The following is a 23,662-nucleotide window of genomic DNA, read 5'->3' on the forward strand; positions in this document are numbered from 1 at the left end:
GAAAATAGATTCAGGAAAGATCATTTAAGAGTTATTGGACTACATGAAAGATATGATAAAATAAAAAAAAAAAACCTTGACATCACCTTTCAAAACATTATCAAGGAAAACTGTCCTGATATCCTAGAACCAGAGGGTAAAATAGAAATTGAAAGAATCTACCAATCACCTCTTGAATGAGATCCCCAAATGAAAACTCCCAGGACTATTATAGTCAAATTCTAGAGTTCCCATCAAGGAGAAAATATCATAAGCAGTCAGAAAGAAACAATTCACATATCATGGAACTACAGTCAATCTAACACAAGATTTAGTAGCTTCTACATTAAAGGATCAGAGGGCTTGGAATAAGATATTCCAGAAGGCAAAGGAGCTAGAACCAAGAATCACTGACCCAGAAAAACTGAGTATAATGCATCAGGGGAAAAATGGATATTTAATGATATAGATGACTTTCAAGAATTCCTGATGAAAAGACCAGAATTGAATAGAAAATCTGGCTTTGAAATATGTGACTCAAGAGAAGCATTAAAAGGTAAACAGGAAAGAGAAATCATAAGGGATTCAACAAGGTTAAACTGTTTTCATTCCTATATGGGAAAGATGATACTTACAACTCCTAAGAACTTTATCATTATTAAGGCAGTTAGAAAGAGTATACATAGACAGAGGACATGGATATAAATTGTCTATGGTGGAATGATTTTTAAAAATAAAATTACCAGGGGCAGGTAGGTGGTACAGTGGATGGAGCACTGGCCCTGGACTCAGGAGCACTTGAGTTCAAATCCAGCCTCAGACACTTACTGGTTGTGTGACCCTGGGCAAATCACCCCAACTGCCTCAAAAAAAAAATAAAATTAAGGGGTGAGAAAGAAGAATGCACTGGGAGAAGGGGGAAAGGAGAATTATAATGGAGTAAATTACCTCAAATAAAAGAGGAGCAAAAGGAAAAGCTTTTACAGTAAAGGAGAAGGTAGGGTGGAGGGTGGCCGGCAATGCTTGAACCTTACTTTCATTGGAATTGGCTCAAAGAGGGAATAATATACATGTCCAATTGGGTATAGAAATCTATCTTGCCCTTCAAAGAAGTAGAGGAGGAGGGAAGAAGGAAAGTTGGTTTGGAGGAGTCAGTGGTCACAAGCAAAACATGTTTGAGGAGAGATGGGGTAAAAGGGGAGAGAGAGAGAGAGAGAGAGAGAGAGAGCGAAGGATAAACAAGGTAAAAATAGCCAATGAAACAGAAACAGCAGAATGGATTAAAAACAATAATCCAACAATATGTTGTTTATAAGATATAAACTTGAAGCAGAGAGACACACATAAAGGTAAGAAGGTAGAGTCATGGAATACTATAGTCTAAAGAATGGGAGTTAGGATACACTCAAAGGGTGATACAGAAAAAAATAAATGGAGGTGAACAGGCTGAAAAACATTACAAATATGGAATAATGCAAGAGAAGTGGTGTCAAGGTTGTGATGTCCTAGGTTGTAAAGTGGAATAAGAGATGATCAATGAAAAACCTGGGTTTCATTGTCAAGATCAAGGAGAGCTTTAAAGTCAGGCTGACAAGTTTATATATAATTCCACAAGCAATGCGGAACCATTGAAGTTTATTGGCCAGGAAAGTAAAATAGTATTAACTGTGCCTTAAGATTATTTTGGCAGAAGTGTGGGGGATGGACAGTAGAATGTCAAGTTTAACATCAATGAGACTAGTTGGGTAGGAGGTTATTATAATAGTACAGGCAAGAGGATTGAAGGTCTGACCTAGGGTGATGGCTGTGTGAATAGAAGGAAGAAGATAGATGCAAGAGATAAGATAAGATAAGATGCAAGAGATGCCTGATAAGAACTGACAGGATTTGACAAGTGACTGTGTATGGTGAGGAAGGTAAGAGGGAAAAATGAAAAAAAAGAAACTACTATGACTCTAAGGTTATAAATTTGACACAGTAGTGTCCACAACAAAAAGAAAATCTTAAAGGAGAGGCAGGTTTATTGGGAAAGATATGAGTTCTGTTTGGGTCATGTTGTGTATTAGATTTTTATGGGAAATCTAGGAAGATTTTTTTATCTGGCAGTTGGAGATGCTCTGATTTTCAGTTTTTAAAAAATTTTCTAAGTGGATAAAGGATGTGAACATAGAGTTTTCAAAAGAAGAAATGCAATCAAATGACAACCATATAAAATTAGGTTTTTAATTAATTACTAATCCAAATAACTAATAAGAGAAATACAAATTGCTACTCTGAGGTTTCACCTTACATCCTTCCACTCAGCAAAGATGATGATGAAAAAATTCTCTGGACTTAATTACCATGCCTCAGCTGCCTCTTGACTGTGCTCCTGCAAGTTTCTTTTTCCATTGGTAAGTTTTTCCCAGGACCTCCATTTTGGGGAAGAGCACCACACCAGTCATCTCTCATTTTCCTGACTTCGCCATGATGCTCTTTCTGATTACTTCTCCCCCTTTTCACTCTCCTTTTATGTGCCTTCTCTCATTAAAAGGTATACCTCTTGAGGGCAAAGTCTATCTTTCTTTTTGCTTGTATTTAAGTCCCTACTGCTTAATACAGTGTTTGGCATTTAATTAGTTCTTAATAAATGTTTTTTGAATGATTGAATGAAATACAAAAATAATCTATGTTGGAAAGGCTATTGTACAAGTACATTAATGCACTTCAGGGAAGAGCTGTGAATTAATCTAAACATTCTGGAAAACAATTTGAATTATATAAGAAAACTTAACACACTGTTCAAGCCCTTTGAACCATCAATCCCATTACTTTGCACATACCCCCAAGGAGATCAAAGATGTAAAGAAAGGCTTCATACATTACAGAAAATTCATACCAGCACTTTTAGGGGTAAAAAATTGGAAATGAAGTAAGTACCCAGAAATTGGAGAATATCAGAACACAATTTGTTATATAAATATAATGGAGTAAAAAACAAATGTAAGAAATTCAGGGAAACAAGAAGATCTGTTTGTTTTGATGCTGAGTGAAGTAAGCAGAGTCAGGAGAATAATATATAAATGATAACAATAATGTAAATGAAAGCAACACTATAAGGCAACTGAATGAAGATGATTCATAATAAGTGGTAAGGGCCCTAGAAAAACGATAACACTTCCTTCTGATTAAAGAGGTACTATGGGTACAGAATGTTGCATATATTGTCAGATAGGTGCTCTGTTGACTGATTTTGCTTAGTTGTTTTTCTTTGTTATAAAGAGGTTTCAGTGGGGGCTGGGGTATCAATCAGGGAATGATTTTGATATTTTACAATGTATTGATAAAATATTTTAATTACATATATTATGTAAAATGAGCCACATTTGTAATTTCAATCAATAAAAAGCATATTGATAAAATTTTGGAAAATGTTAGTTCATCATGGTTCAAAAGGGAAAGTCAAAACCCATGGTCTCTAAGTTTCTGTTGTCAGTCAACAACACTTGAGTGCATACTGTAGGCAGAATATCATACTAGTATTAAGATACTAGTTAAGAGAATTGGAAAGTAAATAGAAAGTATAATTCTTGACTTAAAGAAAATTACACCAGAAAGAAATTCAATATTGTGGAAACACAATCAGGATAACACAACATTTAGCAGCTTCTACATTAAGGGTCCGGAGGGCATGAAGTATGATATTCTGGAGGACAAAGGAGATAGGACTATACCCAGGAATCACCTATCCAGTAAAACTGAGTATAATCCTTCAGAGCAAAAAATGGTCATTCAATGAAATAGGGGACTTTCAAGCATTCCTAAGGAAAAGACCAGAGCTGAATAGAAAATTTGACTTTCAAATACAAGACTCAAGTGAAACGTGGAAGAAGTAAACAGGAAAGAAATCATAAGAGACTTATTAAGTTTGAACTGTTTACATTTCTGCAGGGAAAGATGATATTTGTAACTCATGAGTCCTTTGTCAGTATTAGGGTAGTGGGAGGGGAAAAAATTATATGTATGTATAGATAGATAGAGTGCACAGGGTGAGTCGAAGATGAAGGGGTGATACTGGAAAATAAAATTAAGGGGTGAGAGAGGATTATACAGGGAGAAGGAGAAAGGGAGAAGTAGAATGGGGTAAATTATCTCACACAAAACAGATAAGAAAAGGCTTTTACAGTGGAGGGGAAATGGGGGAAGGTGAGAGGGAATGAGTGAATCTTATTCTCACAGGATTTGGCTTAAGGAGGGAATAACACACAATGGGGTATGGAAATCTATTTTACCCTACAGGAAAATAAGGGGGGAAGAGGAAAGAGAGCAGGGGGTTGATAGAGGGGAGGACAGATTGGGGGAGGGGATAATCAAAAGCAAACACTTCAGAGGAAGGACAGGGTCAAAAGAGAGAATGGAATAAATGTGGGGTAGGATAGGATGAAAGGAAATATACTTAGTTTTTCACAACAGGACTACTATGGAAGTGTTTTGCATGACTACACATCTATAACCTGTATCAAGATGCTTGCCTTTTCAATGAGGGTGGGTGGGGAGGGAGGAAGGGAGAAAATTTGTAACCCAAAGTTTTAAAAACACATGTTAAAAATTTAAAAAAAAGAAAAAAAGAAAATTACGTTTACTATATAATCATTTGACAACCTAGGACATGAAAGAGCAAGGTCAGGGTGCCAGAGACAATAATGTCTAAATAGGCTTCTAGGCTAATGTTAGTTTTATGGGCAAGCAAATCAAATGACTTTCCATCCTTTGTTCTGAGGCCTGGCTATTCCTGCCCCTCAAATGCTCCCTCTTATTGCCACCTTTCTACTACATCACCTGATATTCCTATTATTAAATTGACTTTGTCAAAATAAAAAAAGAGGGAAGATAATCAAAACAAGACTATAAGTTAAGGGTCTATTCTCTACTTGTTGTATAAAAAAAGAAGATGATAGGATCTTATGGAGGGGGATGAAAAAATGGGAGGGAAAGATGGTATGCCATAATGGTTAGGAAAGACCTCTGAGAGGAGATAAGAGTTGAATGAGACCTTGAAGAAAATGTGGTAATTTTGTTATTGTTGTAGTTTTTCAGGAAACTTAGAAGAAATTCCATGTGGAGAGAGTAGCATAACCAAGACACAGACGGGAGGCAGAAGATGGGCAAGTGGGTGGGGAGGCAGAGAATATGACCAGAATATAGAGCATTGTTAATATGAGAGAATATGACCAGAATATAGAGCACTGTTAGAAGTACATTTGTTACCTGGAGCAGGGCTTTTGATCCCCTCCCTTTTTTTTAACCTTACAATAAACCTTGCTTGGAGGAGAGGGGAATCTCCCCTACCCTAGAGGTCTTCCTTGGCAAAGGGAGAAGTCTAGGCTGCCAATACTGATTAGTTTGTTGAAATAGTTAATTGTCACTTTAGAAGGAATAAAAAGCCTGGCCCTGAGGGAATAAGATGCAGGGCAGATCAGTGTCAAACCCCAGCACCTAGCTGGAAGTGATCTCTACCCTCCTGGGAACTTTCGAAGCAATAGCTTGGTGTTTGTGGGTCTCTTACTGAACTCTATTCTATTTTGGATTAGCATTATCTGTGTACCTGTTTTTATCTCTTCTAATAGACTGTAAAGTAGGGATTGTGTCTTACTTAACTTTGTCTCTCTTTGTATCTGCCCCAGTCTCTAGAAGTATCTTGGGTGTAGTAGGCTTCTAGCACTTGAGTATTGGGAGCAAACATGGCAGGATCAGTTAGAGTAGAGGGAGTGAAAGAAAAGGGAAAATGTGCTGTCAAAAGGGAGCAAAGTGACCACTTCCTTTCTCTTCCTCACCCCACCCTCCCTTCCCAAACTGTTTATAGTCTAAGGCTGGTCTGATGCTAGGTAAAAAAATAGCACATAGTCAAATTTAAATGAAATTATGTATTTTCTAAAGTCTTCTTATGTATATGGGTAAGCATGTATTCATATTGATTTTTATTTTATAACCCACCTGCTTCCCAAAGAATGTGGGATGGCTTACAAAATTAAATATACAGTAACACAAGAGAGAGACAAAAAAAGGATAGTTTCTAAAGGAGTCATTTGTATAGGATCTAGAACAAAAAGGGACCTTAGAGATCATCTTATCCAACTCCCTCTTTTCACAGAAGAGGAAATTGAAGCCTAGAGTAGGTGATTTGCCCAAGGTCACATAAGTAGCAGCAGAGTTGGGAATGGAACCCAGGTCCTTAGATACTACATTCAACGACTCCATTTGTATATCATTTCTCTGCAGAAAGCCTTCAGATGAGTTCACCTAGCTCCTAGTGATTTCCCTTCTCTTCCATTCACTCTCTACATATCCTGCACATGCCTAATCAGTTTCGTATTTGTTTTCTCTATTAAACTGTAAGCTCCTTGAGGCCCGGGGTGATTTTTGTCTTTATTTGTATCCCCAGCGCTTAGCAAAGTCTCTAGCACATGGTAAGTGCTTAATAAAGGCTTGTTGACTGACTGACTGGGCAACTTGACCCTTTTCTTTCTATCACATTACACTGCCTTCGCAGTTAATGTATTATCTGGAGTAGAGAAATCAAGGTAAAAAGTAATCACCTTATATAACACTTCATGGTGACAAAGCATTTTCACATACATGCTAATATTTCATCTTCATAATGACTTTATGAGGTAGTTAGCTCAAATTCTTGTTATCCTTATTTTACAGATGAGGCAACTAACACTTAGATTAAGTTCTTTGCTCAAGGTCGCCCAGCTAGTATTAGTCCTGGGAACTGAATCTTACCCTTTCAAACTCTTTAGTCTAGTCCTCCTGCTATTATACTATGCTCCTCTAAAAAGAAGAATACTTATTTAACATTGTTATTGATATTCAACAACATTTATTGAGCACCTACTTTGAGCAAGACATTGGTGAGTCAAAGACAAAATTAAAAGTAGTTCTGCCATCTATAATCTTCCATTTTACTGGGTAGGGTCCAAGGTATGCACAAATAAGTTAAAAACAAGGTAATTTGAGGAGGGAGGGAAAGAACTCTACAAGGTAATTTGAGGAGGGAGGGAAAGAACTCTAACCACCAAGAGGATATTATTGTCAAGGGTTTGTGTTGTTTAAATGTGGAAATAACCGTGGCCTTGGGAAGAACCCTGGGTTGGAAATCAGGAGGCCAGAAATCTAGTCTGCTTCCAACTTTGAGTAGGTAACTTAAAACTCTATACTATGAGAGTTGGACTAGAGAGGTTCCACTCAGCTCTGTGACCATGGCAGTGGATCCTAATGGCTTGAAAGAGTTAACATAATCTCCCCATATGAACTCTGGACATCTTAGCACAGTTTGTTTGGGTTTTTTACTCACTTCTTTAATATTAGCAGGACAACGCCCAATATATCTACAGATAATAATTTTTTGATTTTTTAATTTTTTAATTTTTAATTAATTAAATTAATTTTAATTAAATTTAAATTTTAAAAATTTAATTAATTTAATTAAAAATTTTTAATTTTTGATTTATCCTGAAAAATTATAACAAGTCCTGGCTCACTTTGGAAAAGAACTGAGTGAGGGAAGGGGAACTTCAAACAAAGAATTTCTAAGCCCTGCTGTAAAAGCTCACTGTAAAGCTCAGTCCAACTCAATCTTTTGATGAGTAAAAATTTTTGAACACATATCAGACAAAAAGAACTGGAGATATGATTTCTGTCTTTAGGGAATTTAAATACTAATAATACTAATGCAAATTCTAACAATAGCTAACATATAGCACTTATGTGCCAAGCACTATGCTAAACACTTTATAAGCAGTATTTCATTTGGTCTTCACAATAGCCTTAGGAAGTGAATGCTATTATTATCCCCATTTTACTGATGAGGAAACTGAGGAAAACAGAGGTTAAGTTACTGCCCAGGATCACACAGGTAGTAAGTGTCTGAGGCCATATTTGAATTCAGCAAGATTAGCCTTCCAGTTCAAATCTCAGATATTTCAAATCTCAGACAGATGAGTGGAAGATGGATTGGAGTGGGGAAGAGGCTTGTGACAGGAAGACCAACTGGCAGGGTATCTGAGCCTCACTTGACCTCAGATCATCCTGATTCTAGGCCCAGCACTCTAGCCACTGCACCACCTAGCTGGCCCATTGAATTTAAATCTAGAGAGGAAGATGACAGACACCTATGCAAAACAAATGAGAATAACTCTAAAAGTAATATGTTACTTTTAGCTAATTATCATTCTACAGAAGTATATACACATATTTATTACTTTGAGTGTTTTTTAAAAGACTAGTATAACGAGAATATTGGATATACTTCCTTTGACTTTACTCTCTTCCTGTATTTTCTTTTTTTTTTCTTTGCTAGCTCTTTCATATATGTAAATCCCACCCACTTTTTCTTCTTCTTTGTGATTCCCCCTCATCCATGCCCTCAACATTAAAGAGGGTCTACTTGGGTGAAAGTCTGCCTGTATTTTCAGGCTCTCACAACTCCGAATAAGAAAACTTTCTGGGTAGTTCGATCCAGTATAGGCTCCGTGCCTTAGGGACAGTTGTAGTTTGGAATAGGGCCAGGAAGCCTTTATTTCTTAAGATCTTTGTTTGCCTTGGAGGCAGAAGAAGTTGGCAGTTTAGAAATTTAATGAAGGCTTTTTCTTTAACTAGAAAAATAACTCTCCTTCCAGTCACCCAGGCAGGAAATCTAGGTGTCAGCTTAGGCTCCTCACTCTCACTCCATGATCTAATCACTTGCCAAATGTCATTTCTTTCTCCATATTTCTCCTTTAAGTCCCTTCTAACCATTCAACCTCTACTCTAGTTGAAGCCCTTATAACTTCACACTTGGACTATTGCAGTATCCTTCTAATTGGTCACCCTGCTTCAAATCCTCTTCCTTCTCCAATCCATTTTCCACCCAGCTGCCAAACTGTTTCTCTGAAACCTTAAGTGATTACATTGTCTCCCTATTCAGTAAACTCCAATGGCCCCCTATTTAGTAAACTCCAATGGCTCCCTATTACCTGGAGGATCAACACCCCTGTCTGTCATTTGAAACTCTTTACACCCTGGCTCCTTCTTGTTTTCCCAGTCTATTTATACATTATTTCCCTCCATGTACTCTATGGACAAGCTATGCTGGCTTACTTCCTGTTCCTCAAACACAAGGCACCATCTCCCATCTCAGTGCTTTTGTACCAGTTATTCTTCATATCCTGAATGTTCTCCCTCCTCACCTTCATCCCTTTTAATTCCTAGTTTCCTTCAAGATTTAGTTTAAATGTTACCTTTGAAGGATAACTTTCCTGGTCCTTCCAGCTGCTAGTGCCATCCTCTCTAAGATTACTTTCCATCTACTCTATGTTTCTGGTATATGCCCATTTGCGCACATTTTATTTATTTCATTAGAGTGTACTTAAACTTCTTGAGGGTAGGGATTGTTTTTTACTTTTCCCTTGTATCCTCCATGCTTAGCACAGTGTCTGATACATAATGCTTGTTGATTGATTGATTCTACACTCCTCCCCATCCCTAATACTCACAACCTCTCCGAAGAACAAGTCAATTAAAATGACCAAATTTTAAACTAGGCAACAACATTCATTGAGCACCTCCTATTGTACTTAGTAGGTATCATGGGAGGGTTATGAAGGAAATAGACACTTTTCCCTCCCTCAGTATCTGGAGGAGGCAGTGAGAGAGCCCTACAGACCTTGTCATCTATCTGTCTAGTTTTACTTTATTAGATTCATAGCCTTAGAACTGAAAGGGATATTAGTAGTTTTATAGTCTACCTTCCCCATTAGATTGCAAGCTCCCTGAGGGCAGGGATTGTCTTGTGCCTCTTTTTGTATATCCAGTGCTTAGCATACTAGCTGGCATATATTAGGTGCTTAGTAAGTGTTTATTGACTGATTGATCCTTGAAGATGAGGGAAATGAGGGTCTGAAAGGTTGAGTAACTTGTTCGAGGTCACACAAATGAGTGACAGAGTCAGTATTTGAACCCAAGTCCTCTGATTCCAAATTCCACACTCTTTCCTTTGCACCATACCCTCTCTAAAAACAGTTTACATTCACATAGTGCTTTACAAGTTGTAAAGCGATTATATATGTAGCAAACATGCTCTGGGCTCACTAGCCCAGAATCAGGCTGGTACATCTCTCTTTCTGTGTCCTAGGGGATGCTGAGGGATTGGGGCATGTGTTCTCTAATGCTACTGACTTAAGCCACGCCAGTTTTGTGTTGCCACTACCCAAACCCTCTCTTACACTGAAAGCCTCCAGTAACTATTATCCAGTTTCATTTACCCACTTAATATTAATTAGCTTTTACAAAGGGATTTTTATTTTGAAGATATAGTAGTAATAAAAATATAAATATTTCTACTAAACACCTCATGAGTACACTTTCACTACCTTGGTCTCTGGGGAGAGTGAGTAGACTTAGCAAAGTCTCTATATAATATTGGTCCCACCAAGTCCATGTTCATATATGTCATGATTGGCAAATGAATTCTTGCCTCAGCTACTGCTAGTCTGGGTCTTGAAGGTCACTCCTTATCCCTCCAGGCATTGATGCTGTTGTTGTTGTTGTTGTTGTTGTTGTTCCATTGTTTCAGTCATGTGGGACTCTTTGTGACTCCATTTGGTGTTTTCTTGGCAAAGATACTGGAGTGTTTTGCCATTTCCTTCTCCAGCTGGCTGCAAAATCTAGTATGGACTCTGACTCCCAGACCCTGGCTTCCTGGAGGACTCTTTTAGAAACTCAGAAGTTCAGAGTCTATAGATTAATATACTTCCTCTAAAACAGAAAAGAACAATCAGTGACACAGAGGCACTTGGCTTCTTTTCATGGGGTCACATGTTGGCCTCAGAGGGAAGAAGACCTAAGGTTTCTCACCTTACATCCTTGTCTCTCACTGGAAGCCATCATCTGAGTCAAACCAAGACAGAGCAGCCAAACAGACTGAATGGCCAAAGCTGACTAAAGCCTTTTAAGGCTATCCCCAGTTCCTGTACTGCAGCTCCAGCCAAAAAGGTTGCTGTCCAACATGTGGTTAGCAGACCAGAATCAGTTAAAGAATGTTTATATGTGCTCCACAGTCTCTCCAAAGCACTTCTAAGCCGCATTACAAAATGGACTTCTCATCCTCTTCCACATGGGGAAGTAAATCAGCCAAGCTTTCTAATATATTCCCCCATTACACATATAATAATAATAATACCTCACATTTCTAAAGCACTCTGCAGTTTACAAAGTGTTTTTCCTATAGCAGCCCTATGAGGTAAGTAGTATAAACAGTATAATAATTTATAGTCATGCTACCTTTGGCCCTCTCCAAAACCACTTAGGGCCTCAGGAGTTCACACTAAACCCCCCAGCTGTGTAAAGCTGTTGAATAGCTACATCAAGATGTGTCACCATAAATGATATAATGTAGATTTAGTTTATATCAGCTTGAATGTTTATACATACAGGATGGTGTATTTTGTTTTAAGTCAAATAACTTGCGGTTGATAGGAGGAAGTAACATTGGCTAAGGAAAGGGGAAGGAATAACAGGGGTAAGTTGGGCTAACTTGGCTTAAGTACAATTTTGGTTAACTTGGAATATTTTAAAGTAGCCTTCTATATCCACTTGTTTAAAAATATTACTTATTTGTTGTCTAAATGATCCTTTGTCATGGGATTTTTAAGTACTTATTTGTTGTGAATTTCTGGCAGAAATTCACAAGGCATTATTAAGATCCAGCAATAAATACTCCTGCACACTTGGGACTCAAGGTCCCACCTTGAAATCTTGAGCATCTGATTGCTGAGCATTCATCTTGTCTACATCCAGATCAACTACTTTACTTTCTCCAACACTTTCATGCTCCATTCACTCTCCAACTCTAGCTCTGAGGAATTATCAAGGAAATCAATGTTACCGTTCTGGAAAAGGAGGAGTCAATCAATTGCTCAAAGACACCAATTACCATACTAAGGTATCAGGCAATGTTGACTGATTTCTGAGTACAATCAACAAATATTTATTAAGTGCTTACTATGTGCTGGTCACTATGCTAAGGGCTGAGAATACAAAGAAAATGAAAGAAAAAAAATATCATGGTTCATGATTCCAAGGAACTCACATTTTCATAGGGGAAACAACACATAAACAATCATGTGCATATAAGATATACATACATACATACATACATACATACATACATACATACATATATACACTATAAATGGAAGGGATGTTAGAGGAAGGGGAACAGGAAACACCTCCTGCAGAAGGTGGGATTTGAACTGAGTCTTGAAGGAAACCAGGGAAGCTAGGAATCAAAGGTGAGCATTCCAGGCAAGGCAGACAGCTAGAGTCAATGCACAGTAGCAGCAGATGGGAAAAACAGCAAATAGCCCAGTTCAACTGTTCAGTAGAGGGCATGGAACAAAGTATAAGAAGACTGGAAAGATAGGAAGGACCAGGGTTGTGAAGGGTTTTAAGTACCCAACAGAGTTCATTTTTTATCCTGGATCCTTTTGTTTCTACATCACAGCCAATTCTTTGAATGCTCTCCGCCTCCCACCTAGACATTGAACAAAGAAATAGTTGAGCAAAACTACCAAACAGTTGACTTCATCTGAAAGTATATTTGACATTCTACCCTAAGCAGTGCTTTCGTTGAAAAGAGAAGAATATAAGGTTTCATTTTCTATTCTTCAGGATTGTTCTTAGTTTTTCAGACTCAGAATTCAGCTTCCTTTTAAACCATCTTCACATAACATTGTTAGGGAGTGGATTTCTGTTCTACTCTGTTCCACCAGCATGTTCATTTTAGAGTCAGAGGGCCTGGATTCAATTCCTGGCTTCACTACTTTGTAACTCTTTGACCTTTGGTAAATCACTTAACCACGACAGGCTTCAGTTTCATTATCTGTAAAATGAGAGGGTTAGACTAAATAACCTCTAACGTCCTTTTCAGCTCTAAATCTGTAATTCTATGTATCAAACTTTATTCAACCATTCCACAGTTGATAGAGAATGTGGAATCCCCTTTGTTTCCAGTTCTCTGCTACCACAAAAAGTGAAGTTATGACAATTTTGATATATTGGACCTGCCTTTGTATCTCTGATCTCAAAGTGTTATTTTAAGAAATCTTTATAGAGAAGTGCGTATCTGACAATACTTGTTTGTGTGTAATTTATCTGCTTGGCGGTAGGAAGAAAGGTGGTACTTGTCTTGTCAATTTGTGAACAGATGTTGCCCCAGACTAGCTGCATAGGAACTGTCTAATAGAAGAGTATATTAGGCAGGAGTTTTAAATTTAGATTCTAAGCACTGTAGGTAACAGGTGTGCTAGGGATGTGTTAATTGATTGACTGGCTATAGGAAGCCCATGGTGAGAAATGCTGATTGTTGTAACCTTGTTATTTTGTTGTAGGGGAGAACAATAGGCCAAGATCGTAACTCAGGGAAGAAAATATTTTTTGGGGGGGGAACTTATAATAGCAGGAGAATATTTTGGTTTTATTTTGCCTGAAGAGCCAAGAAGACATTTCTATTCATCAGAAAAATGCCTTACTATTTTTGGGGGGGGTTTTGGCAAAAGCTTCATTAAGAAATTTGTTAAAAATTTCCAGAATAACAAACAGAAACTTTCAGTATAAGTCCTGCTAGTACTTTGATAAATTGTTTTAGGGGGATTTATGACCATTAGTGAGGAAATATGAAACAGTGGCCTTTTCAAGTTCAGATAACCATGTAACAGCACCCTCAATTTGACTAATAGCAGTTTGAAATGAGGCAGCCAAGCAATGGGACCGGGAGGAGGAATCCCACCAGTTAACATAGAAAGTGCTTATGACAGCTCCACCTCTGAGTTTTCAGCATCTGCTGTGAAATAAATCATCAGGCAGAAGAGCCAGATTCAAGATTCTTTACTTCATGAAAATATAGAGACGATATTTTCAATGTAAGTTGAGTTATATTCTTTTTTTAAAAGTGGAGTTTACACTGTACTTGTACTTAGTGATTTGTTCCCCATTAAGACACTAGGAAATGGTTTTGAAATTAGAGAGAAAAAGGAATTGAAAACAGAAGACTGGATTAGGCAAATCTGGGTAAGCTAGGAGAGGAATCTGGGAGCCACAGGCCTTTGAATGATACAGAGGTCAGTTATCTAGTACACTTGAGAAAATTAAAATTGTCTTATTATTATGAGATGAGCTCTGGGAACTCCTGTCCTCCTAGATATCATTAACATAAAAAAAAGCATTCATTAAACATTTTATTACCTGCACCTTCACTTACAGTATCCAGAAAATTTCTACTTTGTAAACTTTCAGTTTCTCTATGGGAAGTCCCCTTTAAGTTTGACTCCTATACTTAAGCACTTATGATTATTCCTGGGATTTTTGTTTGTTTGTTTGCTTATTTGTTGGCTTGTTTTTCTTAATCTCAAATTCCATTTGTATAAATTGATCTAAACTTCTGTAGAATAAGGTCTTATAATAAATAAGAAGATTATCTAGATAGCCTCCAACTGATAGTAGACAAAGAGTGAAATGCATTCTTTGGAGAAAAATTTCAGCTCCTTTTGGTGAATGCTGAAAGGTACTGATCCTGAAGAAGACAACTGATTTTGCCTTACCTTGTGGCTTTCATATTTACATTTCTTTAAATAAGCACAGACCAACACAGGGCCTGGTACATAGTAGACAATTAATGATTGTTGAAATGAATTGAATAAGTTGATTGACAAGCATTTATTGAGCACTATGGTTGTGGAATGTCTTCTCCTTCCCTCCCACTTAGTGGTATCTGTCCAATTCCTACCTATCCTTTAAGGTCTGACTAAAATACTACCTCCTTCATGATATCTTCTGTGATCCCTCCAACCTGAGGTTATTTTTCCAATTTTTCTCATTGTACTTTCACATTATACCTTGTTTTATAATTATTTGTTATACATGTGGCCTTCCCCATGAGATTTTAAACTCCTTAAGTGTAGGGACCATGCTTTATTCTTCTATGAAATACCCACCTCTTCATTCCACCATAAAATTTATACAGTTACTTAAACATAGTAGATATTAAATAAATCCAACCTCTGTGTCTGTGCTCACAGTATTTCTTCTTAGGATGCCTCACCTGCCTATCTCTACCTCATTCTCTCTGTTTAGTGCCTAACTGTCTTTAAAGCTCAATTCAAATGATAGCTCCTCCATGAAGCTTTCCCCTGGTACTTCACATATCATTTTGCACATCTCTCCTGCACTTATGATTTATAATTTTGCATTACAGCTATCTGTGTATGTGTGATAACCCCCCCCCACCCGCTAGACTGTTACCTCCATGATGGTTCTTCTATCTCATCTAAACTTTTTCTCTCACCTAGTACTTGCCACTGGGATGCTGTGTGCAGAGGCCCTCAGCAGGGCTTTAATAAATGTTTGGTGAATTGAATTACTGAACTGAAGGAAGGAAGGAAGGAATATGGTATGGTGAACATACAGTGCATTGCTGCATCACTACCAAGTAGTTATGTGTTGGCAGGGGAGGTAAAGGGAGGGATCTCTGAAGCTATTAAGCCTTTAACTAATGCAATAATATTTTCCCTTTTATACATCTTATTTATGTTCTAACAACGTCAAGAAACCAACCAGCATTCCACATTTCAATGAGTTGATTTAATCAGTCAATTAATATATCCCCAGCACACCTGCTCCAGGCACAGGAACATTTGTGACCTAAATTAATCCCCATACAATAAAAGACTTGATCACACCTGTCCCTGTTCTTACCACTCTTTTAAGGTAATGGGAGTTACCACACAACCTGTTGCTTACTTGATCATGGTCCTTTCCCATGGTTGCTAGTGCTAAGGGCCTAAAAGATGCCATACAAACCTTTTATCTTTTGACTGTCAGTTTATTTCCACAACACACAATGTTAAACTAACTGAAAAACAAGAAGCAAAATAAAATGACAAATGCTATTTTGATGTCATTATGACATAATTACCTAATTTTGTGGGATGTATGTTTATATAAGTTCCCACAGCAATGTGGAGAATCAAGTGCAAAGTATATAATTTCTATATATTTATACTGGCACATACTGTCTCACCCATGGAATAGAAGCACTTTCAGAGAAGACAATTTCATTTTTGTCCTTGGACCCCAATATTTAGCACAGTGCCTGATACAGAATGGACTCTTAATAAATGCTTGCTAATTTATTAACTGCTAAATACAGCACTGAGGGATGGCTTAATGAAGAGTCAGTGATTTTGTCAACTTGGAACTCATTTATGACTTGGTAAATAAGTGGTAGGGAGATGCTCAAGGCATATAAAAGTTAAATGATCCACACCATGTAGCTTGAGAGCAGGTTTTGAACCTAGATCTTTGGGCTCCAATATCAGCACTCTATCCACTACATCATAGACATCAAGTCTAAACAATTTTACATCTCTTTCAAGGCCTTACAAGATTTAGCCCCAACATCCCTAACTAGCTACCCTAATTTTCCACTGTTCTCCTCTCCTTTAATCAGCAAGCCTCTTTGTCTTCATGCCTTTTCTCATTCAATTTTCCCATGTCTGGAATGTCTTCTTCCCTTTCTCCTATAACTATCCAAAACCTACTCATCCTTCAGAGCCCAGCTTACATTCTCCTACTCTGACCATCTTGGACCACAGTGACCCTTAGAGTCAGGACTGCAGAGCAGTGGGCCTGGAGTTAGGAAGATCTGAGTTCAATTCCAGTCTCAGATACTAACTGGGTGACCCTAGGCAAGTCACTTAACCTCTGTCTGCTTCAGTTTCCTCATCTGTAAAATGAGGAATAATAATAGTACCTACCTCCCATGGTTGTTGTGAGGATCAAATGATATGTAATATTTGTAAAAAGGCTTAGGACAATACCTGGCACATAGTAGATACTTAATAAATATTTGTTTCTTTCTTTCCTTCCCATCTCACTTCATACTCACTGACCCCGAGGGGTTCAACTACTATCTCTGCAGATGATTATTCCCATCCCTAGACTCTGTCTTGAGTTAACAGTCACATTTAGCTAACCAGCTCTTAAACATATTGAACTAAATGTCCTGTAGACACCTCAGACTCAAGAGATTCAAAATAGAACTCATTAGCTTTCTCCACCCCTAATCCTTTCTTTGTCCTGTCTTTCCTGTTATTGTCAAGGGTACCACTAGCCTCCCAGTTACCCAGGTTTGCAACCTACATTCATTCTTTACTCTTCATTTTCATTCACACCCAACCCATCACCAAGTCTCATTCTTCCTACCTTTACAACATCTCTCATATGCCTCCCTTTCTCTCAACTCACACCCAATCCATCACCAAGTCTTATTCTTCCTACCTTTACAACATCTCTCATATGCCTCCCTTTTTTTCCACTCCCACAGCCCCAACCTAGTTCAGGTTTTCATTACCTCTTTCCTGGACTATTGATTTTTAGCTGGTTACTCTGCCTCAAGTCTCTCCCTACTCCAATGCATCTTCTACTCAGTTGCCAAGGTGATTTTTTTTAAGTGCAGGTCTGACTATATCACCCCTTATTCAATGAGCTCTAATGGCTCATTATTACCTCCAGAATAAAAAATAAACTCCTTTGTTCAGCATGTAAATCTCTTCAAAACCTGGTCCCTTCTTCCCTTTCTAGTCTTCTCATACTTTACTTCCATGTACTCATGATCCAGCTATACCAAACTATGTACTATTCCTCAGATAGGACATTTCATCTCCATTCTTTGTGCTTCTGTACTGGCTGTCTCCCTTACTCCCTTTTGCACTCTGCCCCCCTCATCTCCACTTCTTTGTTTCTCTGACTTCTTTTAAGACTTAGTTCAAATTCCACTTTCCACAGGGGGCCTTCCCCAAACCTTCCCACTTCTGCTGCTGGTGCCTTACCCTCTCATGTTATTTCCCACTTACTCTGTATATATATATTGTATGTACCCAGTTATTTGCATGTTTTTCCCTCATTAGAATATATACTCCTTGAGGGAAGAGGCTTTTTTTTTTTCCTTCTTCATGTCTTCAGCAGTTGACACAGTGCCTGACACATCAGAAGTGCCTAATAAGTGCATGTTGACTGACTTACTGACTGAAGAAGTAGATCCACAGACACTGTTAGGTTTGTGATGGTGGTAGGAGTGATATGTTAATCCCTCCCCACCATGACAATTAGGTTACTTTTTCCTTAAAAGGTATTAAGACTTGGTTCCTCAGAGGTCTAAGAGCTAAGACTATCAAAGTTTGTTCCTCATCTCTTTGAGTACAAAGCAGCCATGAAAACCTGGGGATTGGGGAAGGACTTCACAATGCTCAGGACTTCACTCAGTTGAATCACCTCAAGGAGTTCTCAATACATATCCATGCTGAATTTCATTCTCTTGCTCTGGCTAAGTAAATTTCCTTTTGTTCACTGTTGAATGACCTGTAAGTGCCCCATTTTGTTCCAAAATGGAACCTAAACTACCAGACGATTGGCCTGAGTTAGGCCTAATTCAGAATAGAGGTAATCTAAAAATAGTCAGAAGAAGAAAAAATGAATAATGGTGGTTGTTTACTCCTTGTGGAGGGGTCCTAAGTCAGTTTTCTTTGACTTGATCTAAACAAAATAAAAATCTGCTAACTTTTGGAAACATATATCTAAGATAAGACTACGAACCTCCTGAAATTTTGTCAGACCTAACAACCACTTTTCACTCCTGGTAATTCATATGGGAACAAACTATACTAGCAGGAAGAACCTGGACAGTATTCCTAAGGATTATGAAGTTCTGAACAAAAATCTGAAGACCTTAGAAGGACAGATGGTATTTTCATTACTGTAGCTGACTGAAACCCCGGGGGATTCAGAGAAGGATGGATCTGGGAAACAAAGAACTGGTGAAGAAGACGGTGCTTTAAAACAGGATGTAGATTTTAGGATCAAAGCTTAAGAAACAGGAATGAAAAACTCCTGGTCAGGGAAGGAATAGAGCTAACAAGAGCTAATAAAAAGGTATTTTAAAAGATTCTTTAGAATTCAACAATTTAGCAAAAAAAAAGTCCTCACTATGTACTAGCCTCCAGGGATACAACGGCCAATAGTCCAATAGTACCTACCCTTGAGGAACATGCATTGTACTGAGGGATGTTTCCTGTATAGAGATAAGTAAATGCAAAGTTTTTTCTTCTTTTTGTGTATGCAGGCCTGTGATTTTCCCAGTGAGGAAATTCATTCCACCAATGCAGATCAGGAACTTTTAATCAGTCAGTAAGTCAAAAAAAAAAAAAAACATTTATGTAGTACTTGCTATATACCACACATTGCTTGGGATACTTAGAGGTTAAGTGATTTGCTCAGTTTGCATGTGTCCAGGATTTGAAGTTGGGTCTCCTTTACTCTACGATTAGCACCCTGTCTCCTATGCAACACTATCTCCCCTAACAAAAACCAGGGCAGCTAGGTAGCACAGTGGACAGAGTGCCAGGCCTGGAGTCAGGAAGATTCGTCCTTTGTGAGTTCTAATCTGGCCTCAGCCACTTACTAGCTGTGTGATCCTGGGCAAGTCACTTAACCCAGTTCACTTCAGTCTCCTCATATGTAAAATGAGCTACAGAAGGAAATGGCAATCACTCCAGTATCTGTGCCAAGAAAACTTTAAATGGGATCACAAAGAGTTGTCCAGGACTGAAAAAATTAACTGAACAACAACAAAAAGTATTTACAAAGTAAATATAAAGTACCTGGCGGGGGCGGGGGGGAGGAGAGCTAAGAGTGAGCATGGAGTACATTCCAGGGAAAGGGAACCACTGGGTCAAAGATATGGAGTTGAGAGGCAAGAGATGAAATGTCATGTGTAGTGTAGCAAATAGAAGGCTAGTTTGAATGCAAAGGAAAAATAGTTGAAAGGAAATAATATGAAAAGACTGGTAACGTAGGGGGAGGGACCAGATTATAGAACACTAGATTCCAGGGTGAATACTTTGTATCTATCTTTTTACCATAAGGAGCCACCAAAGTTTTTTTGAGTAAAGGATTTACATGGCCAGATCTGTGATTTTGCTGGTGACGTATTTTTAGTTAAGCATAGGTTGAACTAGAGGGCCTTGGAAGTAGTCTCAAATTCTGGGATTTTATAATTCTTTGAACTTCTTTATTATTGCTAGTTTCTAATATCTTCAAGTACCCTACTTCAGCTATCTTTTGAGGGACTAAGATTAAGGTCCTGTTCAAACAGGAGGGGGAAATCATGGTTAGAGATATGGATATGGATCTGCATAATCATGATCATCGAAGCTTTTCAAGTGTATGAGATCATAATGGGAGAAAATACAGAAAGTCAAGGTGAGAGTCCTAGGGAATTCACGGATTTAAGAGGCAAAAGGAAGAAAAGAAGCCTTTGAAGGAGATAGAGAAGATATTATTATATGGAAATCAAGGGAAAAAAGAATTTCAAATGCTATAAAAACATTAAGCAAGACTGAAAAAAGGCCATTAGATTTGGTCATTAAGAGATTACTGAGGAAGTTTGGAAGAACAGTTTCAAAGAATTATTTGAAATAGAAATAATATTCCAGGGGGATTAAAAATGAAGCCAGGGAGGACAGACTACTCCTTTGCTGTGCAGTTATCCAGTGATCTACTCAAGCCATTTTGCCATCTGTCCTACTGCTGCTGCCCTACTCGTCTTCACCTGAATTTGTAGCCTTTATACTATAGTTCCAGAATGCAAACCCCAAGTCCCAGAGGAAGTTAATTCACTCTAATTTAGAACTTCATCACTGTAAACCATTTCAGTTGATAACTAAGTGCAAACTTAACTAGTCCATTATATCTAGGTGGCTCCAGACTACTGGACCACGCTTCATCCAGCTTAGCATAGTATTTGGCACATACTATACATTTAATAAACTTTTTCTCGTTCATTCACATTTATTTATTCTGAGAGATTTGTTAGTGATGAAAAGAAAGTTAGTAAAATAATAATAATTGACATTATTATGATCTATTTTGCTAATAATTACACTACTGGCACAAGTCCAACCTGGTATAATCTTTTTGACATGTTGTTGTTGTGTCTTAGTCAACATTTTTGTTTATTTATGTCATTTTTCATTTAGATATTGGGCTATAGTTTTTGTTTTCTGTTTTATCTCTTCCTAGCTTAGTTATCAAGACCATATTTGTATCATATAAGGAATTTGGTAGGATTCTCTTCCTATTTTTTCAAATAGTTTGTGTAACATTATAATGAATTTTTCTTTGAATTTTTGACAGTATACACCTGTAAATCCATCTTGTCTTGGGCTTTTTTTCCTTCGGATGTTCCTTTGTGGCATGTTCAATTTCTTTTGCTTAGATTGAGTTATTTAAATTATCTGGTTTTTGTTCTATTAATCTGGGCATTTTATATTTTTGTAAATTTCATCCATTTCATTGCTGGGACACGGATTAGAGAAGATCGTAGAATATAAGATGAATTGTTTTGACTACCTAAAATTAGAACATTTTTGCACAATCAAAACCAATACATTTAAAATTAGAAGGATTTCGTGATGGCAAAAAATTGGAAACTGAGGGGATGGCCATCAATTGAGGAATGGCTGAACAAGTTGTGTTATATGCTTGTGATGCACTTATTGCACTATAGTGCAATAAAAAATAATGAGCAGAATGGTTTCAGAAAAAACCTGGGAAGACTTATATGAGCTCATGCAAAATGAAGTGAGCAGAACCAGGAAAACATTGTACATATTAACAGCAATATTATATTATGAACAACTGTGAACAACTTAGCCTTTCTGATCAATGCAATGATCCAAGACAATTCTGAAGGACCCATGATGAAAAATGCTATCCCCCTCCAGAGTAAGAATAGAGCTAACAAGAGCTAATAAAATAGAGTCCGAATGCAGATTGAAGCATACTTTTTTTTTTCACTTTCTTTATTTTTCTTGCCTTTTCTTGTAACATGGCCAATATGGAAATATGTTTTGCATGATTTCAAATGTATTATTGATACCACATTTCTTGTCTTCACAATGGATGGGGGAGGGGCAGAAGGAAGGGAAATAATTCAGAATTCAATTTTTTAAAAAATGTTAAAAATAAATAATAATTAAAAAATTTTAAGTATAAGGAAAATTAACTGGTGATAAAATTTTTGTTGAAAGTCTCTCTAATAAAAGTCTTTTTCTAATAAGTTTCTAAACTAAAAATTTTCTTCTAGTAGAAATATCATTTCAAAGATATATACAGAATTCATTTAAATCTATAAGAATAAGAGCCACTTTCCAATTGGTCAAAAGATATGAACAGGAAATTCTCAAAGGAAGACATCTAAGGTGTCAACAGCCATATTAAAAAATGTTCTTCATCAATTATAACTAGAGAAATGCAAATTAAAGCAGCTCTCAGGTTTTACCTAACATGCACTTGATTGGCAAAGATGATGCACCTGAAAAAAAGGAAAACAAAAAAAATTTTGGAGGAGGAGTTGGAAAAAAAAAAGGCACATTAATGTAATGTTAGTTGAAATGTGAATTGGTCTAGCCATTCTGGAAAACAGTTGGAAACTGTGCCCAAAAGATCATTAAGAGGTGCATTCCATTTGATTCATCAATACCTCTACTACATCAACAAGATCAAAGAAAGAGGAAAATGATCTTTGTATTTGTAACAAAAATAAATTATTACAGCTCTTTTTTTCCTTTTTGTGGCAAAGAACTAGCCTAAACTGGGTAATGCCTGAACAAATTATAGTGTATGACTATAACATTGTGCTACCATGATGTAAGAAATAATGGGGAGAAATCTGATAAGACCTATAAGAACTGATGCAGAAACAGGAGAGCAATAACAGTACAATAACAATAACATTGTTAAAACAAATAACTTTGAAAGACTTAAGAACACTATCAACACAAGATCTGACTATGATTCTAGAATATGGATCGTGAAAAAGTTACCCATCTCCTGGCAGGCGATGGACTCAAAAGCACAATGTGACATACATTTTTGAACATGGACAATGTAGAAATTGTTTTGCTTGACTATGTATAGTGGTTACAAGGGTTTTCTTTTTCTTTTTTTTTTTCCAGCAGTGAAGGTAGAGGGAGTTTGGAGGGAGAAAAAATGAATGCTTGTTAATTAAAGAAAATAATTTTAAAATAGTAGCTGACATTAATGTAGTGTTTTAAGGTTTGGAAAATGCTTTACATACATTGTCATTTGACAATGTTTTAAGGTTTGGAAAATGCTTTACATACATTGTCACAACTGCTTTCTGATATAGGTACTCTAGGGATCATTATCCTCATTTTGCAGATTAGGAAATTAGTACTCAAATAATGACTTGGTCATATAGTAAGTATCAGGGCCAGGATTAAAACTCAGGTATTTCTGACTCTGAGTTCATTGCTTTATCCACTATACCATACTGAAGGGGTAACAGGATTGAAAGTAGTTTTAGGGCAGGGAAGACCTGAAACTTGAGTATGTCTGTGAGCAGAAGGAAAGGAGTAGGAGGAGACAGAAGTATTAAATATCCCAGAAAGGGTGAGAAATGGTTGGTGTCTCAGAAAAGATTGCAGAAGATGGTTGGAAGGCCTTGAAAAAGAGGAAAAACTCCTTTTTTGTAAGATATTAGGGAAAGGAGGAAAAGATAGGTGAAGACTGAAAAAAGTTTGAGGTA

The sequence above is a fragment of the Vombatus ursinus genome, unplaced genomic scaffold (assembly GCF_900497805.2).
Source record: "Vombatus ursinus unplaced genomic scaffold, bare-nosed wombat genome assembly UNPS02014909.1, whole genome shotgun sequence".
Classification (NCBI taxonomy): domain Eukaryota; kingdom Metazoa; phylum Chordata; class Mammalia; order Diprotodontia; family Vombatidae; genus Vombatus; species Vombatus ursinus.